We start from the raw sequence: 11954 nt of genomic DNA, 5'->3' as shown, positions 1-11954 counted from the left end.
GACATGTATATTATATAAAAACACGTGCGTAATCGAATTGTGTGAAAATTTCAAAGGAATTGGTAGGAACAAACGAACATTACATTTTTATTTATATAGATAGATAGAAGATGATCTGCTTTAGTTCATCCTCACAGAAAAGCAAACTTAGGGCGTCATACTCGTAGCGCCATCTGTTGGACATAAAAGCCTTAACCCTAGATGATATCTTTTAATTTATATGAATGTTTAACAAAAAAATCTGCAGGTTTGGTTAGTGGTAAACATTCCGGGGGTTATAAAGATGCTACAGTTAAAATGGTAACGATTGGTTCAGTAGTGGTCACAAACGAAAAATACGTTGTCTCTTTATATAGTAGTATAGATATAGATATAGATATAGATTATATATATACACATATATATATAATGAGTAAAACTACATGAATTAATAAGCGATTAATAATGTATTTTCCTTCTATTTTGTAATTTTTTAATTAACTTGATCTAATTTATGCTAAGATTTTAGTGAAATTTATGTTATATAATCTGTAGCTGCGATTCATTTAGATTTCAATTAATTTACGTCTTTATTTTTCTATAATGTATTATGTTTTATCCTAACAGACTAATTTTAAATTAAGTATTTCTCTTATAATTTATAGTGTAGAATCTTAATACTATTTTACTCTTCCCAACTTTTGGGAACCAAGAGAACGTTTTTTCAAGTAGTCGTGGGTTTGGCCAGGCTTGCAATGAGAGCGTCAGGAAGTGAGGATCAGAGCCCGAAATATCCCGAAAAAGATTTTATAGTAGCTTTCCTGGATTCCATCTCGTGCCTGCGATGCGGTTATAGTCTAGAATCTTTTTTCTTATTTTTTGGAAATAATATCAACCATTGGATAGATGTAAAAATAAAATTTAGTTACAATAATAAGTTAAAAAAACATTTAAAAAGTTGCAATTTTTACTTTCCGTCTCTGTTATATATAACACAGGGAAAATGTGGCAATCGGACAGATAATTTTTTTTTTACATTTTTGGACTCGAGGGACTTTGAAATATAGAGAAATGCAAAAAACTTCGGGGTTATTTCTGTATGTATGAATGTTAGTCTGTGTGTGGGGAACGCGATTTTTTCATTCTTTTTGAAGCTTAATAACTGTTGTGCTTTTTTGTCGAAATTTTTTGAAATCTTGCAGGAAGGTTCGTGTATTAGGTGGATTGATGATTTTAAATTTTAGTAATTAAAGCTCGACAGAATGTGGAGATAAAGGGGGACGAGTAGAGTCGGGCTTAATAACGATTTTACTCGTTATTAGCATTTACAATTTTTTTTATAAAACTCATCCCTACCCTCAAAATTAAGTTCCTTGTTATTTTAGAAGAATTAAAAATATAAAAAATTTAAAAAATAAATTATCATAACAATAGTGCCAAATACAGTTTTAAATGCTGCCGGGAAAGTTAAGCAACTCGTTGTCGGATTTTTAACTTTGAAATGAACTTAATCAAAAAATCACGTAAACCTGCTTCTATGTAATTCGACTCACTGCTATAGCCTAAAACTAATTTTTTTGTGTATTAAATTTTTATGCATTAGCTTAAAATTAATATTAATAAAAATTTTTAGTACATGTATTGATATTTTAAAACATGACGTCATCATTGTGTCATTGAAAGATCTGTGCGATAATGTTTGTGCGATCGATTTTAAAAATAAACGAAGAAATGAATAACGCTGAGAAAAATAACGGGCAGTATTTAAAACTTTAGAGGCGCCATCTGTTATCATATTTTGTTTTTAAAGATTTTTATATTTTTAACCACGACCCCCCTATAAGATCATAGATACGTTCCATTCTTAGGAATTCGATTTCTTACGAGTCCTTCCAATCACAGCCGGACACGTGTCAAGTTTACGGACTACGGCTGTTTGAAAGGTTTTCTTCTATAAAATTAATCGATTCTAGACTAATTCTACTCAACATTTCCAAAATACGTATATTTTTTTGGGGGGAATAATCCGTATAAACTACGCTATAAACAAAAAATTGTAGGATTACTTACCGAGTGTGCACCGCCATTGCTTATACAGTGATACCTCGGACTTACGCGATAGGTGGGACCGAGCGATAACCGCGTAAGTCGAATTCGCGTAAGTCGGGGTATAATTTCGCAATTTGTGTAAAATCGAAGTCGGAAGTATGTAAGCTAATAAATGTTCTCGTTAATCTTATCTCGTCTTTTGATTTGTTCACGGTTACAAGAAATCACCACATAGAGTCTCTCAAGTCTCCGTAGATATAACAAACACAGAAATAAATAACACAAAATAAATTGTAGCTGTGTGTCGATTCCGCGCNATGTAAGCTAATAAATGTTCTCGTTAATCTTATCTCGTCTTTTGATTTGTTCACGGTTACAAGAAATCACCACATAGAGTCTCTCAAGTCTCCGTAGATATAACAAACACAGAAATAAATAACACAAAATAAATTGTAGCTGTGTGTCGATTCCGCGCAACAAGTCCGAACATGAAGCCGAACAATAGTGAGAGGGAGTGAGTAATCGAGAGTTGCGTGGCGCTGAAACAAAAGAGGAATTGACGAGATTTGAAAATCGCGTAACTCCAGGTTCGCGTAAGTCGGGGTAGCGTAAGTCGAAGTATTACTGTACTTGTTTTCGTCGCGGAGGGACACTCCGCGACGAAAACAAGTACAGTGGAACCTCGGTATACGTCTGCTTTAGAATACGTCCAATTCGGAATACGTCCTGTTTGGACGAAACAAATTTTGCTCGGTATACGACTTTTGTTCGGTATACGACTTAATTCAATTATACGCGCCATCTATGAACAAGTAGCACTATCGGTGTACTACACTAGACTAGACGTTCGCGGTGCTACGGTTTATAACTTTGTTAAATTTCTTCTGATTTTAATTTGTAAGTAACATTTTATTATTTTTATTAATCATGAATTGCAAAAGGGCAACAGAAAAATAAAAAAATGACTAGAATCACAACGGAACTGAAAAAAGAGATTGTTGAGAAATATGAAGGTGGCACGCGTGTTCGAGATTTAACGAGATTTAACTGTTGCATTCCGTATTCCGAGAACGACGATATCGACAATCGTGAAAAATAAAGACATTATTAAATTTGCTAACGTTGCGAAAGGGGTTAAATCAATTTCTAAACAGAGATCGAAGACATTAGATCATGTCGAGAAATTGCTTTTGCTTTGGATAACTGAAAAACAGTGTGCCGGCGACAGCGTATCGGAAGAAATTATTTGCGAGAAAGTTAAAAGGATACATGCTGATCTTATGAAAAATCAAGCAGAAACTAGCGAGGAAAGCGAGGTGCTTAAAGCCAGCCATTTTTTTACATGAGAACGGATTAATCATTTTTACATTACTTCTTATGGAAAAGGTTGGTTTGGTATACGTCCTATTCGGTATAAGTCCAAACACCAGGAACGGATTAAGGTCGTATACCGAGGTTCCACTGTATAAGCAATGACGAAAGTTTTCTGATAAGTTATTTTTCTGCGAAAAATTCGTTGAAGTTTGGAGACATCATTAATAGAAATAATTTTTATGGCCGTTAAATAAGAAATGTATAAAAATTTATCAATACTGTACATATTTTCTATCTTTTCTTTTATGAACTTATCATTTTGGCAAATGAGCGGCTCACATACAGTTTACTTATGTGTGAGGGTCGTAAAAGCGCGTCGAAATTACGACTAATTACGAAACTTTTACGTCGGAAAGTTTCGAAGATAGAATCGGGTCAAGAGGGTGTGTTAATGACAGAACTCAGATGGGACGAAAACTTTTTCGAATTGTAAAACAAATGCGGCGCGATGATAAACAACAGGGTGGAATGTCGACAGAGAGAAAGAGCTTTGTCGAGATACTCGCGAGCAAGTGTTGGGTCGAAGCAACCGAGAAAAAGGGGAAGAGGAAAAGGGGAATCGAGAAAAAGGGGAATCGGAAAATTAATTTTTAGAAAATTTACCAACGTATTACGCTGTCGATGGTAGCAGATGCCGTGAAAGTACAAACCTACCTTATGATAAGCTATTATGAAGACAAATATATGTAAATTATATAGGCACTTCGCATCACTTGCTAAAAAATTGAATAATTAAATAATTTCTGGATTAAAATCGTTTGTTTCTTTACACTATTATTCGTAAATGTTTAAATAATCATTATTTTAATAAAATAGATTATAATTTTAAACCCAAACACAAAAAAACATGAAGTTTAAACCGATCTTCTACTCGCCATAGCGTAGCGAATGCCATTATCAACCGTCTAGAATTGCCAGATGGCGGCGCTCGACCGTCCGCCGTCTGGGCGGATGGTCGTTTTGGGCTTAATACGACGGCCGCAACATCTCTAATATGAAAATTAATGTACCGTACATTGATAGTTGTTGCTGCTGCAGTTAATGATTGTAAATGTTTATAATAACGGATTAAATATTTTGCTGTAATAAATCACATCGAGAACTCTGGTCAATTCTCCAGAGGTTTCGATGTGAGATAAACAACTCACTTTTACTTCTAAATCCTATTGTAGTTTGCCATTAACTGTTGTTAATTATGTGTATTGTTATCTGCGGTTGAATCGATTATAAAGGAAAAAGAGAACAAAGATGGAATTTATTATACAGTACATATAAGAAAACATCGTTTTTTTTAATTCTAGGGTCTTCATGGTTATTTGAACCTTTTTAATGTAATTTTTATATATTTTGTTTTATTATACCTCGTGGTTATACAATAAGTTTCTCTATTTGGAGCTGTAGGTAGCTTGAAGGAATAATCAAATAAAACCAAAATCGGTACACTTATTATTTAAGAAGGGGAACGAAGAATGAAAGAAGAAAAAGGTTGCCGGTAGAGAACGCTGAGTGGTCTGTTGCTTCAATCGTTGCTGTAATCAAATGTGTATCGTGGAGGTGTCCCAAACCTAAGTGCTTTAAAAGATAGCATACCATAACATATGCGGAGCATCACTCCTGAGACGTTATATTCCGCAGTTTAGTACACCGCCTGGAATACCGATATGTACCGAAGTCCATCACAATGGAAATGTACCGGTATTGTGGAACCTGAACTGGATCCTCAACGCCATGCGATAGCGTAACCACGTTCACTGTGACATTTTCCAATAAATAACGATATGCGATCAGTTTTTGCACCTTAATTCGTTTTTCTTGTATTACATATTACATTTAAAACTTTACGGGGCTCGCTATTGGCAATGTTTTTCAGTTCTATTCTTGTCCCCCTTCTTAAATAGTAAGTGTACCTATTTTAATTTCATTGGGTTATTCCTTCAAGCAATCGACAGTTCCAAATAGAGAGACTTGTTTAATTAATTAATAACCACCTGGAATTTATCAAACCACAACTGAAGAGGGACTCCAAAAAAGTCCGAAATGCATTTTGGTTTGGCTGCAATTTAAAAACTGTAGACCTATAAATTCCCACTATCGTCCGTCCGTCTGTCTTTCTCTAATCTCGAGAATATAGTTAGATAAATAAAAGACGAGATCAGGTGTGGAAACCTTCTCCCGGTTAACTATACAAGAACTTCCGATGCAAACCGGACGTGACGTTATTTTAATTCAAAAATTTCCCCTGAAAGGAGTTAGATAAATGACCGGCACGACTCCATTGTTAAAGGAAAAGAATGATGTACTGTACAAGGGGACACTAATAATTTGTGGTGGAGAGCATATATTTTAAATTAAAGACCGGTATATTAAAAATATGATTAAAAATTTCAGCTCGGCATTGTAACCATGTCACAATTGCTCTGTTTCTTTAAAGTTATTTCATAAATATTAACATAAATATTCTGTTTTACATTCCTCGCTTCTTAAATCTTCTTTATTAAACATAAAATTTCGTATGTTTAGGTCTATATATACAAAAAAAAACAACTTATATATATCTACATTAGTAAAAAATTTATTTGAAATTTACATAAAATTTAAATTATTAAATAATCGAAAAATCAATTTTTACTCTAAACGACGTTCTAAATTGTATATTCGAAACGCTTCAAAATTTAAAATAAAACCGAATCTACGACATATAATGCATTAAACGTTGTTTATTATTCACCAATAAAAACATAGCTCTGAAAAGAGCCGTTTGTTTGCAAGATTCAGGAATCTAGTACTGTAATTCCGTTTCCAGTTGTGGTTGAAGATTGCCGTTCTATTGACTTCCTGTTTTTTTCTGCCGTTACTATGAGATCTTTTTTCTCTACTTCCCTTTGTCCTTTTTTTCTTACTCCTCCTCGCTCTTTTTAATTTGGATCGTCTTCTCTTGGCATTGCTGGTATTCGTTCTTTTCTTAGTTCTTTCCTGTGTTCGAATTATCCTGCTTCCTCTACGTTTTCTTAATATCTTTTGTTTTTGTATCTTTCTGCTGGCGTCATCGAAGATGTGCTTTAAGTTCCGAAGCATTTCTTATATTTAATAAACTTTTTGTTAACTTAACTATAAAGTTTTCATATTGGAGGTACACATTGAAGATTTGAGTGTCATTTGTCACAAATGCGGACAAAAAATTAATTTTTTAATAAATTAATTAAATTCATGAAATTCGTTATAAATAACTTTCATTTATTTCATATTACATAAAGTTACCAAAAATATCTTTTCCTAATAATATAAAAAAATGTAAACTAAATATGTTAAAAAACTGGTTAGGTTATCATAAAAATTTAACGAATGTCTGTATTACATGATTTTCAAAGGGAACAAGCCATTGACGCACGTCAACTACCGCACATGACTAGAATCATCCCTTCCCGATTTTCTTGTCAATATTAATTGTAATCTTGACTACAATGGCAGCTCCAGAAATCTTTAGATGGAAGTGTAGAAAGGAAACAATATATTTTATAATTGTTTTACTACCTTAGGTATTCGGTATTGCTCGGGAAAAACATCTAGAATAAGAAAGCAGTTGTGTCCTGTGCATTCCTCTAAATCCGCCGTTGCATGACTCAATTTACCACCTTCCATTATTATGAATATAATAAGAAAGTTAATTATTTAAATTAATAAATTACTTCTACTCTCATTAAATATATATATTTTAATATTTACAGGTTTCTAAATGGAAGAAATCGGACTATGTCTCAACTGTTACTGTAAACCATTCACGTTTGCGCTAAAATGCTTTGGCGTTGACATTATCGAATCATGCAATACACATAAGATACAAAGAAAATTATATTACTTTTATCGCTTAGCGATAACTTTAAGCTTTTGGATAATTGCTTTTATATCAATTTATTTGGTTTTTACCGATAAAGATACTTGCATTGAGAATTGCGCAGGTTTTGTATACAACATAACAGATAGCGATGCCAGTATTTTAGTCAGTAAAATATTTTTTATTGGCTTAGTATTTATAATTACAATGTGCTTCACTATGACCTTTATCTGCAAAAAGTTTTCATTTCGATTCCAACAACTGAATTATGTTGGAGAGGAGTCAACTTTACATAAATTAAAAGTAAAATTGCATTCAATAGTATATATTGGTATGATTTTTGGCAGTATTACGTACAATATTGGCATGACATTAGCTACTAATTCACTACCAATGCCAAAAGATGAAACTAATTTTAAAGTATGTCTAATTATTTATCAGTTAATATACTGGGTTGTTATGGGAGTAATACTTAATATTACTGCATGCATAATGTTAGTATTCTTTGTCTTTACGAGTAGATTCAAAGATATAACTATGCAATTAAAAAACTGCAGACAGAGACAACATTCAATAAAAGCAGTTATTTATACAGAAGAGAATAAATATGCAGAATTGTGCGAGGTTATTGAAATGAATGATAATGCATTTGGAACGTACTTCACATTAGTTGATTTGTGTTTTATACATTCTACGGCTTGCAGTTTCTATTATGTCATTAATTTTGATGAATATATGGAGCGCGCATTTTTTCTCATTGTCGGCATCTGTTTGGTTTTATTTTTAATTGGTGTAAGTCTGGCTGTTGGAGAAATAATTAGAGAGGTAAATAAATTATTATTACTATATTATTATAAATTCAATTGTGTATACTGTACTCATATTTAAAATAAAATATGTTTAAATTTCAAAATTTTTCAGTCATTACAGCCAATTTACGAACTGTACGTATTTAATATGAATCATCTGGATATAAATGACTTGATGAAGGTAAGAACAATATACATCACATGCTAATTAAATTGCTCATTCATTTTATAATTAAGTAAGCAATTTATTATATATAAATTTTATTTTCACATTTTTAATTTTTTATAGATAATTACGTTTATGAAAAGAATAAATGGAGAATATGTCGGATTTCATTATTTTGGAACAGTTCCAATCAGCAAGGAATTCACAATTGAGGTTAATAATTATCGAAATTTTTATATTATCACTTAAAACAATATTTGAAATAGAAATTTGCAGTTTTTAAATGTTATACCGTATAAGATATAATAAGAAATTTATAAACTGTAAAAATTAGCATTAATTTTATTTATTAACATGAACTAAAATAGAAACCGTACTAAAGGTTTTCAATATTACATTAAACTAAGTCTTGCTCATTTGTGGTCGAGTGGATACAACCACTATCACTGGTGGTTGGTTGCGTGTTCGCTCTTCTACAACAGATTGACCGGCGTAGAGTTTTCCGAGTTTTCTTTATGGGCGTAATACTTAAACAGGAGCCATTTTTCCACAGAATGGCCTCTCGAAAGGCACTTTCTTGGCAGATCACGCAAGCATTGCGTTGCCTTATTCCATTTTCATACTTTATGATATTCTTTTTTTCTTTTTGGCAATCATTGCATATCTATATTTTTAATTGTTTTTGTTTGATTTAGTTAATAGCTATCTGTTCACAATTTTAATATGTAAGCTTATATTTTTTATGCAAATTTTAACGTTGTTTAAATGTTGTATTTAATGAGTAGCCTCAAAGAAAGGCCGACTCCGCGATGGAACTGTTAATTTCCTCATGTGGATACAAGTTAGAAGACACTTTGTGTATTATCTAATTTTAAGATTTTTTCTTAAATTTTGTAACGAAAAACTCGATTAAGATCAAATATATAAATGTGAATCTGGTTGTTTTACGAGATAAATGTCTTAAAACTATGTTGTGTAAGTAGGTCGAAACTATAAACATATATTTCATCAACGTAATGCATCGTATTCAAATTAATGCAAATTATTTAATGGAAAGAATATAAAATTTTAATAGTTTAGTATTATTTTAACTTATTCTTTTTTGTCCTTGCAGATGGTCAGTTCTGTTTGGAACAGCTTATCGACGCTTTTACAATTTAAAGAACTCACCCAAGCCTCTGGAAATAAAATCTGCGAAAAATCTGTGATAGATTTTGCATAATTTGTATACTTTACAACTTAACTCTTAAATCATTACTCTTCTGGATCTGTCAGCGAGAAAACGGAACAATTTGACACCTTTGGCGGCGAATTTTTACAATTTGGTGCTGAATACCAACCCATTTAAAACAAAAATAGATAACAAGAAATCCAACTAATTGAGATCGAAAAAAACTAATAACCAAATTCGCTCTAGAAACACCCCACACACAACCTCAAAGGACCCAATTGGGCGACTGCCGCGATGCATCACGGTATCCTGTCCAGACCTTGCTGAAAGCCACCGATGTATATAGTTGTATAGATGTACCGATGTATAGATGTTGATAGTGGCTGCAATACAAAACTGAAATCAATTGTTTGTGTAACATCCTACTCAGAAATATTTTCTCTTTTAAAGAATTTTGCATTTGGTTTATATTAGGACAGTGTATATTAACGATTAATTAGTCAATTAATCATTAAAATTTTAAACGACTTAAAGTTATTTTCTTCGATTAAATTTCAATTTGTTTAGATCTTTTCATGTTACTAATGTTGATTACAACAAATAACAATAATAATAAATCCGTAAAACATCTAAAAGAAAGTTTTAAAAGTTAATTTATAAATTTTGTACTTTATAAATTTTACACATTAAATCAGTGTTGCCCAAACTACGACCGGAGAGCCAAATACGACCCAAGAGCATATTTGACGAATCACTTATAACTGATAGGGGCACGCTGGAATCTACGGCAACGAGAGGGCAAACTCTCTTGCCCAGGAGGCTGCCAGGCTCTCTTTAGGAGAATGCCTTTATTCTGATAATCCCACCTCTTACCTAAAGCTACAACTGTTTAACGAGGACAGGACCTACTGGTAGAATAGGTGGAACAACACCGACTTGGGTAGAATCACCAGGAAATTCCTGCCGAACGACCTCAAAGAGAACTTGGTTTCCAAATGCGTTAACTACTACATCAATTTACTCAATTTATCACTGAGCATGGCAGGTTAAACTGCTACTTCAACGGGTTTGGCAAAGCCAACTGTACCAGCCTCTGCAATATCCCATGGGGTACGACACTACATTTCCAGTGACTCATGCTAAATGACAAAAGGATCACCATTCGTTTTCTTCTCCCTCATGACAACGACTGGCCCTGCCATGAAAGATCACTTCTTCAAGACGACAGGATCTTTGAGGCTTTTGTGGACTTAATTAAATACTATTTCCAGCGCACCTCCATCATCTAAGGTTTTGTTATTTTCTTTCGCTGCTACCCGATTACCTGCTGTTACTCCCGTAACTCTGCACCATGTTTGTATTACTATGTAAGAGCATTTGCTTTTATCTGTTTGTTCGTCTGTAATGTACTGTACGTCTATGAATGTTAATGTATTCTGATTTGTTGTAGTAATAATTACTGTTTCTTTCTTGTTTAATGTCCTGTACTTAATTTAACAAATATGCTATTGTAATTACTTTATTAATTAAGTCTTAGGGGAGATCGGGGCAACTTCGGCATGCGGGGCAAGTTTGTCAAGCGCTTTTTTTAAAAAACAAATTAAAAGGAGACTTTGGTTATAGGTTAGGCAGTTGAGTTTTATTGATGGCTTGTTGAGTGTAGTGTTTTTATTGTTCTCCAACAAGCGTAGTTGAATTATCAAGCAAATTTTCATTTTCGTTCAATTCCATATAATATTTTTTTTCCATTTATATTGAATTGGCAGGTTTTGTTATAATTCCATGATAACGAAAGTTACTTTTCCTGTTAGAAGGATGTAACTTCAACTTATTCACGTGGCCAGATCGTGGCTTGGCATTCTGTTCTCAGGGTTGTACTTAATGTTTCGAAATCATGACTAGCGGGGTAAGATCGGCAACATAAAGCCACATTAGAAGCAAAGGATAAAAATCAAACAGATGATAAATGAAAACATGTTTGCATTTGTTATTCATGTATATATGTCTTTGAACTTGCATTTCGTTGTAATAATATTAAATGGGTGTTGGATTTGTATTTCTTTGTTTTAATAGTGAATTCCAACTTATACATTGTTAATAACATAATTTTATATACGTGCCTATCTTGCCCCATTACTGTTGCCCCTATACCAGGGGCAACTTTAATAAAAATAATTAAAATAATTACAACTTTACAAAAAGAGAGAAGTTGCCGATCTTGCCCCTATACCCGGGGCAACTTCGTCAATTTCTCTCTTCTTGTAAAGTTGTAATTATTTTAATTATTTTTATTTCCAAACTGATTTTAACCAGTTCTATAGTAAGGTAACATTCCAATAGACAATATGCAAAGCTTTTTTTTCAGTTTACAGCAGTATTTATTACACAAAATTTAAGTAAAGCTTAACATGCCGATCTTGCCCCGATCTCCCCTATATGTGTAAGCTACTGTATCAGTAGTTGTACTTTCAACTATACACTGATTGAAATGTCATAATTTCGGTGTGCCATTGTATATATCTTTATTTCACCATTAGATTAGTTTACTCTTATATTTTTCTGTATTTTATTTTT

Source organism: Centruroides sculpturatus, unplaced genomic scaffold (genome assembly GCF_000671375.1).
Source record: "Centruroides sculpturatus isolate CEXI.00-Female unplaced genomic scaffold, Cexi_2.0 scaffold229, whole genome shotgun sequence".
Taxonomy (NCBI): domain Eukaryota; kingdom Metazoa; phylum Arthropoda; class Arachnida; order Scorpiones; family Buthidae; genus Centruroides; species Centruroides sculpturatus.
This window is presented reverse-complemented; position numbering follows the sequence as displayed.